A 9,563-nucleotide genomic window follows, 5' to 3' on the forward strand; every position below is an offset into this window, starting at 1 on the left:
CTCCCCACCCCCACCCTCCTCTAGCTTATCTCTCCACGCTCCAGGCTCACTGCCTTTATTCCTGATGAGGGGCTTTTGCCCAAAACGTCGATTTTGCTGCTCCTTGGATGCTTCCTGAACTGCTGTGCTCTTCCAGCACCACTAATCCAGAAAATGGTTTCCAGCGTCTTCAGTCATTGTTTTTACTTCCACCACTTCCTCTGGCAGCTCATTCCATACACGTACCACCCTTTGCGCGAACAGGTTGCCTCTTAGATCACTTTAAATCTTCCCGTCGATTTTGCTGCTCCTTGGATGCTTCCTGAACTGCTGTGCTCTTCCAGCACCACTAATCCAGAAAATGGTTTCCAGCGTCTTCAGTCATTGTTTTTACTTCCACCACTTCCTCTGGCAGCTCATTCCATACACGTACCACCCTTTGCGCGAACAGGTTGCCTCTTAGATCACTTTTAAATCTTCCCCTCTCACCCTAAACCGATGCCCTCTAGTTCAGGACTTCCCCACACCAGAGAAAAGACCTTGTCTATTTACACTATCCATGACCTTCTTGATTTTATAAACCTCTATTAGGTCATCCTTCAGCCTTCGACGCTCCAGAGCAAACAGCCCCAGCCTATGCAGCCTCTCCCTATAGGTCAAACCCTCCAATCCTGGCAACATCCCTGTAAATCTTTTCAGGTTTCACAATATTCTTCCTATAGGAGGGTGACCAGAATTGCACACGATATTCCTATTGTATTCATTGGTTGTAATCTTCCAATGTTCCTTAACCTCTTCAAAATTCCCAGTGGATTGAAAACCACAAATGTAACTCATCTGGTCAAGAAAGAAAGGATGCAGAAAGCAGGAAAGTATAGGCCAGTAAACATAATTGAGAGTGTGTTGCTGGAAAAGCACAGCAGGTTAGGCAGCATCCGAGGAGCATGGAGTGGGGTGGAAGGTGATGACTAGGGGTTTCTGTCCTTGTTGCAGTTGGAGGAGTGGTAGTCTTCACCTTCCACCCCACCAACCTCCGCATAAATCATATCATCCGCCGACATTTCTGCCACCTACAAACGGACCCCACCACCAGGGATATGTTTCCCTCCCCACCCCTATCTGCTTTCCACAAAGACCATTCCCTCCGTGATTACCTGGTCAGGTCCATGCCCCCTAACAAGCCACTCTCTCCTCCTGACACCTTCCCCTGCCACCACCGGAATTGCAAAACATGCGCCCATACCTCACCCCTCACCTCTTTCCAAGACCCCAAAGGAGCCTTCCACACCCATCAAAATTTCACCTACACTTCCACACATGTCATATATTGTATCTGTTGCTCCCAATGTGGTCTCCTTTACATTGGGGAGACTGGATGCCTTCTCGCAGAGCACTTCAGGGATCATCTCCAGGACACTCACACCAATCAACCACACCGCACCGTGGCCCAACATTTCAACTCCACCTCCCACTCTGCTGTGGACATGCAGGTCCTAGGCCTCCTCCACCACCATTCCCTCACCACCCGACGCCTGGGGAAGAACGCATCATCTTCCGCCTCGGAATACTTCCACCCCAGGGCATCAATGTGGACTTCACCAGTTTCCTCATTTCCCCTCCCCCAACCTTACCCCAGTTCCAATCTTTACCTTCCTCCTAGCCCCACCCCCCTCCCATTTATCTCTTCACCTCCAAGGCTCCCAGCCTAATTCATGATGAAGGGCTCTGGCCTGAAACATTGATTCTCCTGCTCCTCGGATGCTGCCTGATGTGCTTTGCTTTTCCAACAACACACTCTCGACTCTGATCTCACTATCTGTAGACCTCAGTTTCTCCCAGTAAACATAATGTCCACCATTGGGAAAATGCTGGGAGCCATTACTAAAAAGGTACTTACAAAATCAGAATACAATCAGGCAGAATCAGAATGGTTTTGATTCAGAAGGAGAAATTGTGTTTGACTTAATTATTATGAGTTTGTTGAGGTTGTAGCAAACAGGGAGGATAGAGGGGAATGAGTAGATGCTGTGTTGGAAAAAATAAGAACACATGGCGTTGGGAATGAAATACTCACAACCGATCAGGTATCTAACAGGAAACAGAGAATCAGTCAGGAACATCTAGGCAATAGTGACCTGATAGAGCTTTTTCAAGAAATGAAAGATTTCGATAGGGTGGATACAGAGGAAAATGAAAGATTTTGATAGGGTGGATACAGAGGAAACGTATTCATCTGTGTTTTGTCTTGTAGGAAGAGCGTAGCTGGAGGCCATCACTTTAAAATAGTCATCAAGAAATCCAACAGAGAATTCAAAAGGAATGTGCGGCATCTGCTCTGATTATGCTACTTTTCATGATCATGCTTCTGATATGGTTTCATCTTTCTCCAATTAAGGATTCAGCCCCCGCACTGTCTCTCTATATCTCTGTGCTCCTTTAAGACACTCCAAAAACTTACCTCATTGATCAAGTTCTTGATAACTAACTTTAGTATTGCCTTACTTGGCTGGATGTGGTATTTTGCTTTATAATTCCTCTGTGAAGTGTCTTCGGAAGCTGTGTTCCATGTCTGATGTAAAATAAACACACGTTATTGGTGTTGGCTACTTCACTCCAAGCAATTTCCAGGCCACAATATCTATAGGCTATCCAATTTACGAACCACAGGTTCTTGGAAGAATAACTGTGCAAGTTATGCCAGAAATTTCTTGAGAAATCTAAACTACCAGCAATGGTGAAGAAAGTAAAACATGGTGGTCAGAGGTCCCACTGATCCACCACCATAAAATTGATTAACCAGGAGAGACTAAAAATGGCATTTTACATCTTAAGCACTAAACAATATAAAGTAGTTAAAACAGCTTGGGCAAAGAAAGATTTCCCTTTGAGAATAATGTATTGTATGTGTCAACAGCTGGGGTATCAGCTGCAGTGATGGCAGAGCAGGGATTCTTGTCCTCGTGTGCCTGATGTGTGAGCTCTTGGCATGGTAGTGGGGCATCAGCTGCAGCAAAAGCAGAGCGAGGACTCCTGGCTGTGGTAGGCCTAGAGAATGCATTCTTTTGGTGGCAACAGACCTTTGACTAGAGCTGTATCAGAGTGGGGGGGCTCCTGACTGTCATAGCCCTGGAGCATGGTCCTTGCAAAGGTCCCATGAGGATGAACCCTATTTAAGTAGTTTTATTTTATTCCTTTGCACCTCAAAATGGCACCAGATTGTGGGACAGAACACTCTTCACTGTATCTCTCTGAATATATGTGACAATAAATCATTCATTCATTCATTCATTCATTCATCACTCCTGTATTGTGATAAGAGCAGCCTGACAATGATAAGGAACAATCGAAAATGGTGGTGCTGGAAAAGCACAACAGGTCAGGCAGCATCTGAGGAGTAGGAGAGTTGATGTTTCAGGCATAAGCCACCTTTTTCGCCTCTGACTCACCAGCATCCACAGTCCTCACTTTCTCCCAACATTACGGAAGAGAAAGGTTTGGAAGCAAGAATTGTTGCATATTACAAAAAGCCACCTTTGACCCACAGAACCAGGCAGTCGTTTCTGGATTTCTCAATGAGGTCGTTTGTGAAGCACGACACATTCTTCTTGAAGTAGTTACATCTCAATTTCTGGCCAAATACCTCTGCAGTCCACCTCAACAAAGAAGTCCAACATTGCCAGTGACTATTGGATTATCCTCAGTGATGTTATATAACATTGTATCTTTCATAGTAACCTTGAGTAATCGCAATCACATTAGTTAACACTGAGCACAACACTAAGAAAGTCAAAGCTATTTTGTTCAGACAGGGATCTCAACTTATCAACTTCTGTAAGATCAAAGTGGAGATGATTTGGATTTCTCAGGGTTTATCAGAGTTTTAGATAAAGGTACTCATGTTGCAGAATAATACCATTCAGAAAATGTCAGTCCTGCCAAGTACTAAGGAGTGTGAAGGAAAGCATTTTTCCTATGGTTATAGGAGTTGTCAGAGAGAGACCTGTAGAGATTGCAGAAAGCCCAGAGCCAGCTGCAAATGAAAAACCTGAGACAACAATGAACAAGTTTCTAATAAACATCAGTCTTAGGCATTCATCAAAAGAAATGCTCTATTGAATGGGATAAACAGAAAGTTGTGGAGAAACTCAGCAAATCTCTTCTTCAGAGTCATACTGGACTCAAAACGTTCACCCTGTTTCTCTCTCCACAGATACTGCCAGATCTCCTGAGTTTTTCCACCACTTTCTGTTTTCTTTCAGATTTCCAGCATCAGCAATATTGTGCTTTTGGTTGAATAAACTCATGGATTGCCTAACCCATAACAATAGGGAGTTGAAGTTGGTTTGCGTCATATTTGTTCTTCAGTGGCATCATTGGCAATTAATCTTTCTAGTGTTTGATCCCACTTTAAAATATATGGGACCTTTTATTCGGTCTTCTGGGTGGATGCCTTACAAAGAGAATTGAAGATTACAGAGATAGGTAGTGCCTCTTATCAATGAACTCCACCTGCATGGTTGTGTTCTGCACATGAAACTGATTATCTCTGGGATAAGACTCCTCAGCGAAGGGCAGACATTTCTCCATCTTGCGATATGGGAAGCCTGGATCCTTCTCTTGCTTTTACCATATCCTATTCACATGTGCCCCTTGTTTCAGCCACGGTTTTTTTGTTAGCCAAGTCCCCAGGCTGTTGCTGGATGAGATAAGTCTCCATGATAGAGTGAACGAGGCTGCTGCAGATGAGGCACTATCAGGCATCTTCTGGCACAGCATCACCTGCAAGAGTTGCAAAAAACTGTAGACACGTGTTACTCTGGAGAAATAACTGAGCAATGAGGAAAGACTTGACATTGTTTTTATTTTATCCTTTCATCATTTTTGAGTTAAGAGCCATAAATGACTGCTGGACTTTGGGACAGGCTGTGTTACAAACAAAAGAGCAAACTAGGTGAGCTTTGTGTTCTGAAGAAGGGTTGCTGGACCAAAAATGCTGAATCTGATTTCTCTCCATCGATGCTGCCAGACCAGCTGAGATTTTCCAGCAATCTCTGTTTTTGTTTTTTTTTAAAGTTTTTATTTGAAATAAGCTTTCTGTGAGATGGTCTGGGCTACTGCTGAGACAGCATGAAGATTTGAAAGCTCTCTGATTAATCTGATACCGCAGCTTCCGAATCCCAAAGAGATAAAAGCTGCATAAGGAATATTGCTGCCTTTGCCTGGGGAACTGAGAAGCTAACCCAACGTTTCAAATTAAACAGCCAAGGAGCCCACATGTATGCCTGTGAAACAACACATTATGAAGGACATTTAAGTGATCTGACCTGTTTTGTTATTTTTTTCTTTTTATCCCTTAACTGTATTCAATTGTCTGTCTGCCTGTGTGAATGACAGCTGGAAATAAATGTTTTGGGTTTAAAGCACAAATGTTAATCAGCTCACTATGCTGTTTAATTTTTTTTCCCCTGCTAATGTTAGTTTGCATTTAATCAATTGTTAAATCTTTTGTTTAAGGTACAAAACTGTGGCTGGAAATTAATTTTTCAAGAGTCTGTGATTGGTTATTTAAAAGTTTGCTTAGGAACTGTTGGAATGACTCTTCAGTGTCTTTGATGGTTTAGTTTGACTGTGTTGCAAATACAGAGGTGGAAACACTGCTTTCAGCTGCCTACCTCTGCATTGCAACAGGTTTTACTTCATTCCACTTATTGTAGTCAAATTTCTCAAGTGGCGCCTGAAACTGGCATTTAACAAAGAACAAAAAGAACAAAGAACATTACAGCAGAAGAACAAGCTCTTCGGCCCTTCAAGCCTGCGCCGATCCAGATCATCTGCGTAAACCTGCTGCCTTCTAAGGATCTGTATCCCTTTGCTGCATGCCAATTCCTGTCCAGGTACATCTTAAATGACATTATCGTTCCCGCCCCACCACTTCCACTGGCAATGCATTCCAGGCATCCACCACCATTTGCATAAAGAACTTTCCACGTATATCTCCCCTAAACATTTCCCCTCTCACTTTGAACTCATGACCCCTAGTAATTGAGTCCTCCACTCTGGGAAAACATTTCTTGCTATCCACCCTGTCTACACCTTTCATAACTTCATATGCCTCAATCAGGTCCCCTCTCAACCTCCTTCTCTCTAACTAAAATAATCCTAATCTACTCAACCTCTCCTCATAACTAGCGCCCTCCATACCAGGCAACATCCTGGTGAACCTCCTCTGCACCCTCTCCAAATCATTTATGTCCTTTCGGTCATGTGGTGGCCAAAGCTGTATGCAGTATTCCAGATGTGGCTGAACCACAGTCTTATACAACTTTAACAAGACCTGTCAACTCTTGTACTCAATACCCCATTCGATGAAGGAGAGCATGCCATATGCCTTCTTGACCACTCTATTGACCTGCGTTGCCACCTTCAGGGAACAATGGACCTGAACACCCAGATCTCTCTGTAAATAAATTTTCCCTAGGACTTTTCCTTTGACTGTATAGTTCGCTGTTGAATTGCATTTTTCAAAATGAATGACCTCACGTTTGTCTGGATTGAACTCCAGCTGCCATTTTTTTGCCCAACTCTCTAATCTCTCTATATTCTGCTGTATTCTCAGACAGTCCCCTTCACTATCTGCCACTCCACCAATCTTAGTGTCATCTACAAACTTGCTAATGAGGCAACCTACACCTTCCTCCAAACCATTTATGTATGTCACTAACAACAGTCATCCCAGCACGGATCCCTGTGGGACACCATTGGTCACAGATCTCCATTTTGAGGAGCTCCCTTTCACTTCTATTCTGTGTCTCATGTTGCCCAACCAGTTCTCTATCCATCGAGCTAGAACACACTGGACTCCTTGTGACTTCACCTTCTTCATCAGCCTACCATGGGGAACCTTATCAAATGCATTACTAAAGTCCATGTATATAACATCCACAGCACTTTCCCTCATCATCCAACTTTGTCACCTCTTCAAAGAATTCTATTAGGTTTGTAAGACATGACCTTCCCTGCAAACAACCATACTGCCTATCACTGATAAGCTCATTTCCCTCCAAATGTAAATGCACAATACCATGCTGCTTATCACTGATAAGCCCATTCTCTTCCAAATGGCTATATATTCTATACCTTAGTATCTTCTTCAGTAGCTTCCTTACCACCGACTTCAGGCTCACAGGTCTGTAATTACCTGGGATTATCCCTGCTATCCTTTTTAAACAAGGGGACAACATTAGCAATTCTCAAGTCCTCTGGGACCTCCCCCATGTTCAAGGATGCTGCAAAGATATCTATTAAAGTTCCAACTATTTCCTCTCTTACTTCCCTCAGTAACCTGGGATAGATCCCATCCGGACCTGAGAACTTGTCCACCTGAATGCCTTTTAGAATACACAACACTTCCCCCCTCCTTCTGCTGACTTGATCGAGAGTAATTAAAGATCTATCCCTTACCTTAACATCCGCCATGTCCCTCTTCTCATTGAAAACAATGCAAAGTACTCATTAAGAATTTCATACATTCCCTCTGACTCCATGCATATCTTTCCCCCTTTGTCCTTGAGAGGGACTACCCTGTTGCTAGTTACCCTGTTGCTCCTTACATAGATTCATAGAGTCATAGAGATGTATAGCACGGAAACAGACACTTCAGTCCAACTCATCCATTCTGACCAGATATCCCAACCCAATCTAGTCCCACCTGCCAGCACCCAGCCCATATCCCTCCAAACCCTTCCTATTCATATACCCATCCAAATGCCTCTTAAATGTTACAATTGTACCAGCTTCCGCCACTTCCTCTGGCAACTTATTCCATGCACGTACCACCCTCAGCATGAAAAAGTTACCCCTTAAGTCTCTTTTATATCTTTCCCCTCTCACCCTAAACCTATGGCCTCTAGTTCTGGACTCCCCGACACCAGGGAAAAGATTTTGCCTATTTATCCTATCCATGGCCTTCATGATTTTGTAAACCTCTATAAGGTCACCCCTCAGCCTCCGACGCTCCAGGGAAAACAGCCCCAGCCTGTTCAGCCTCTCGCTATAGCTCAAATTCTCCAACCCTCGCAACATCCTTGTAAATTTTTTCTGAACCATTTCAAATTTCACAGCATCTTTCCGATAGGAAGGAGACCAGAATTGCACGCAATATTCCAACAGTGGCCTAACTAATGTCCTGTACAGCCGCAACATGACCTCCCAACTCCTGTGCTCAATACTCTGACCAATAAAGGAAAGCATACCAAACGCCTTCTTCACTATCCTATCTACCTGCAACTCCACATTCAAGGAGCTATGAACCTGCACTCCAAGGTCTTTCTGGTCAGCAACACTGTCTCGGACCTTACCATTAAGTGTATAAGTCCTGCCAAGATTTGCTTTCCCAAAAATGCAGCACCTCGCATTTATCTGAATTAAACTCCATCTGCCATTTCTCAGCCCATTGGCCCATCTGGTCAAGATCCTGTTGTAATCTGAGCTAACCTTCTTCGCTGTCCACTGCACCTCCAATTTTGGTGTCATCTGCAAACTTACTAACTGTACCTCTTATGCTCACATCCAAATCATTTATGTAAATGACAAAAAATAGTGGACCCAGCACTGATCCTTGTGGCACTCCACTGGTCATAGGCCTCCAGTCTGAAAAACAACCCTCCACCACCACCCTTTGTCTTCTACCTTTGAGCCAGTTCTGTATCCAAATGGCTAGTTCTCCCTGTATTCAATGAAATCTAACCCTGCTAATCAGTCTCCCATGAAGAGCCTTGTCAAACGCCTTACTGAAGTCCATAGAGATCAGGTCTACCCCGCTGCCCTCATCAATCCTGTTTGTTACGTCTTCAAAAGACTCAATCAAGTTTGTGAGACATGATTTCCCACTTGCAAAGCCATGTGACTATCCCTAATCAGTCCTTGCCTTTCCAAATACAGGTACATCCTGCCTCTCAGGATTCCCTCCAACAATATGCCCCCCAACGTCAGGCTCACTGGTCAATAGTTCCCTGGCTTGTCCTTACCACCTGCTTTAAATAGTGAACCACATTTGCCAACCTCCAGTCTTTCGGCACTTTACCTGCGACTATCGATGATACAAATATCTCAGCAAGAGGCCCAGCAATCACTTCTCTAGCTTCTCACAGGGTTCACCTGATCAGGTTCTGGTGATTTATCCACTTTTATGCATTTCAAGACATCCAGCACTTCCTCCTCTGTAATTTGGACATTTATCAAGATGTCACCATCTATTTCCCTACATTCTATATCTTCCATGTCCTTTTCCGCACTAAACACTGATGCAAAATACTTGTTTAGTATCTCTCACAATTCTCGCGACTCCACACAAAGGCTGCCTTCCTGATCTTTGAGGGGCCCTATTCTCTCCCTAGTTATCCTTTTGTCATACAGTCATAGAGTCATAGAGATGTACAGCATGGAAACAGACCCTTCGGCGCAACCCGTCCATGCCGACCAGATATCCCAACCCAATCTAGTCCCACCTGCCAGCACCCGGCCCATATCCCTCCAAACCCTTCCTATTCAAATACCCATCCAAATGCCTCTTAAATGTTGCAATT

At 43.9% G+C, this 9,563-nt stretch overlaps 1 long non-coding RNA gene across 2 annotated transcripts in view; it reads right to left on the reverse strand.

The window, feature by feature from the left end:
* The window catches only part of LOC122551362, a 68,109-nt gene that overhangs the window by 24,803 nt on the left and 33,743 nt on the right, over window positions 1-9,563 (reverse strand). The window contains exon 4 of one of the 2 annotated variants that reach the window (XR_006312083.1): window positions 4,360-4,758. The exons of the other annotated variant lie outside the window; for it this stretch is intronic. This is a non-coding gene — a long non-coding RNA (uncharacterized LOC122551362). Of the gene's footprint in view, window positions 1-4,359; window positions 4,759-9,563 lie in introns of those variants that run through there. 2 annotated transcript variants of the gene reach the window in all.

The sequence above is a fragment of the Chiloscyllium plagiosum genome, chromosome 1 (assembly GCF_004010195.1).
Source record: "Chiloscyllium plagiosum isolate BGI_BamShark_2017 chromosome 1, ASM401019v2, whole genome shotgun sequence".
NCBI classification, from domain to species: Eukaryota; Metazoa; Chordata; class Chondrichthyes; order Orectolobiformes; family Hemiscylliidae; genus Chiloscyllium; species Chiloscyllium plagiosum.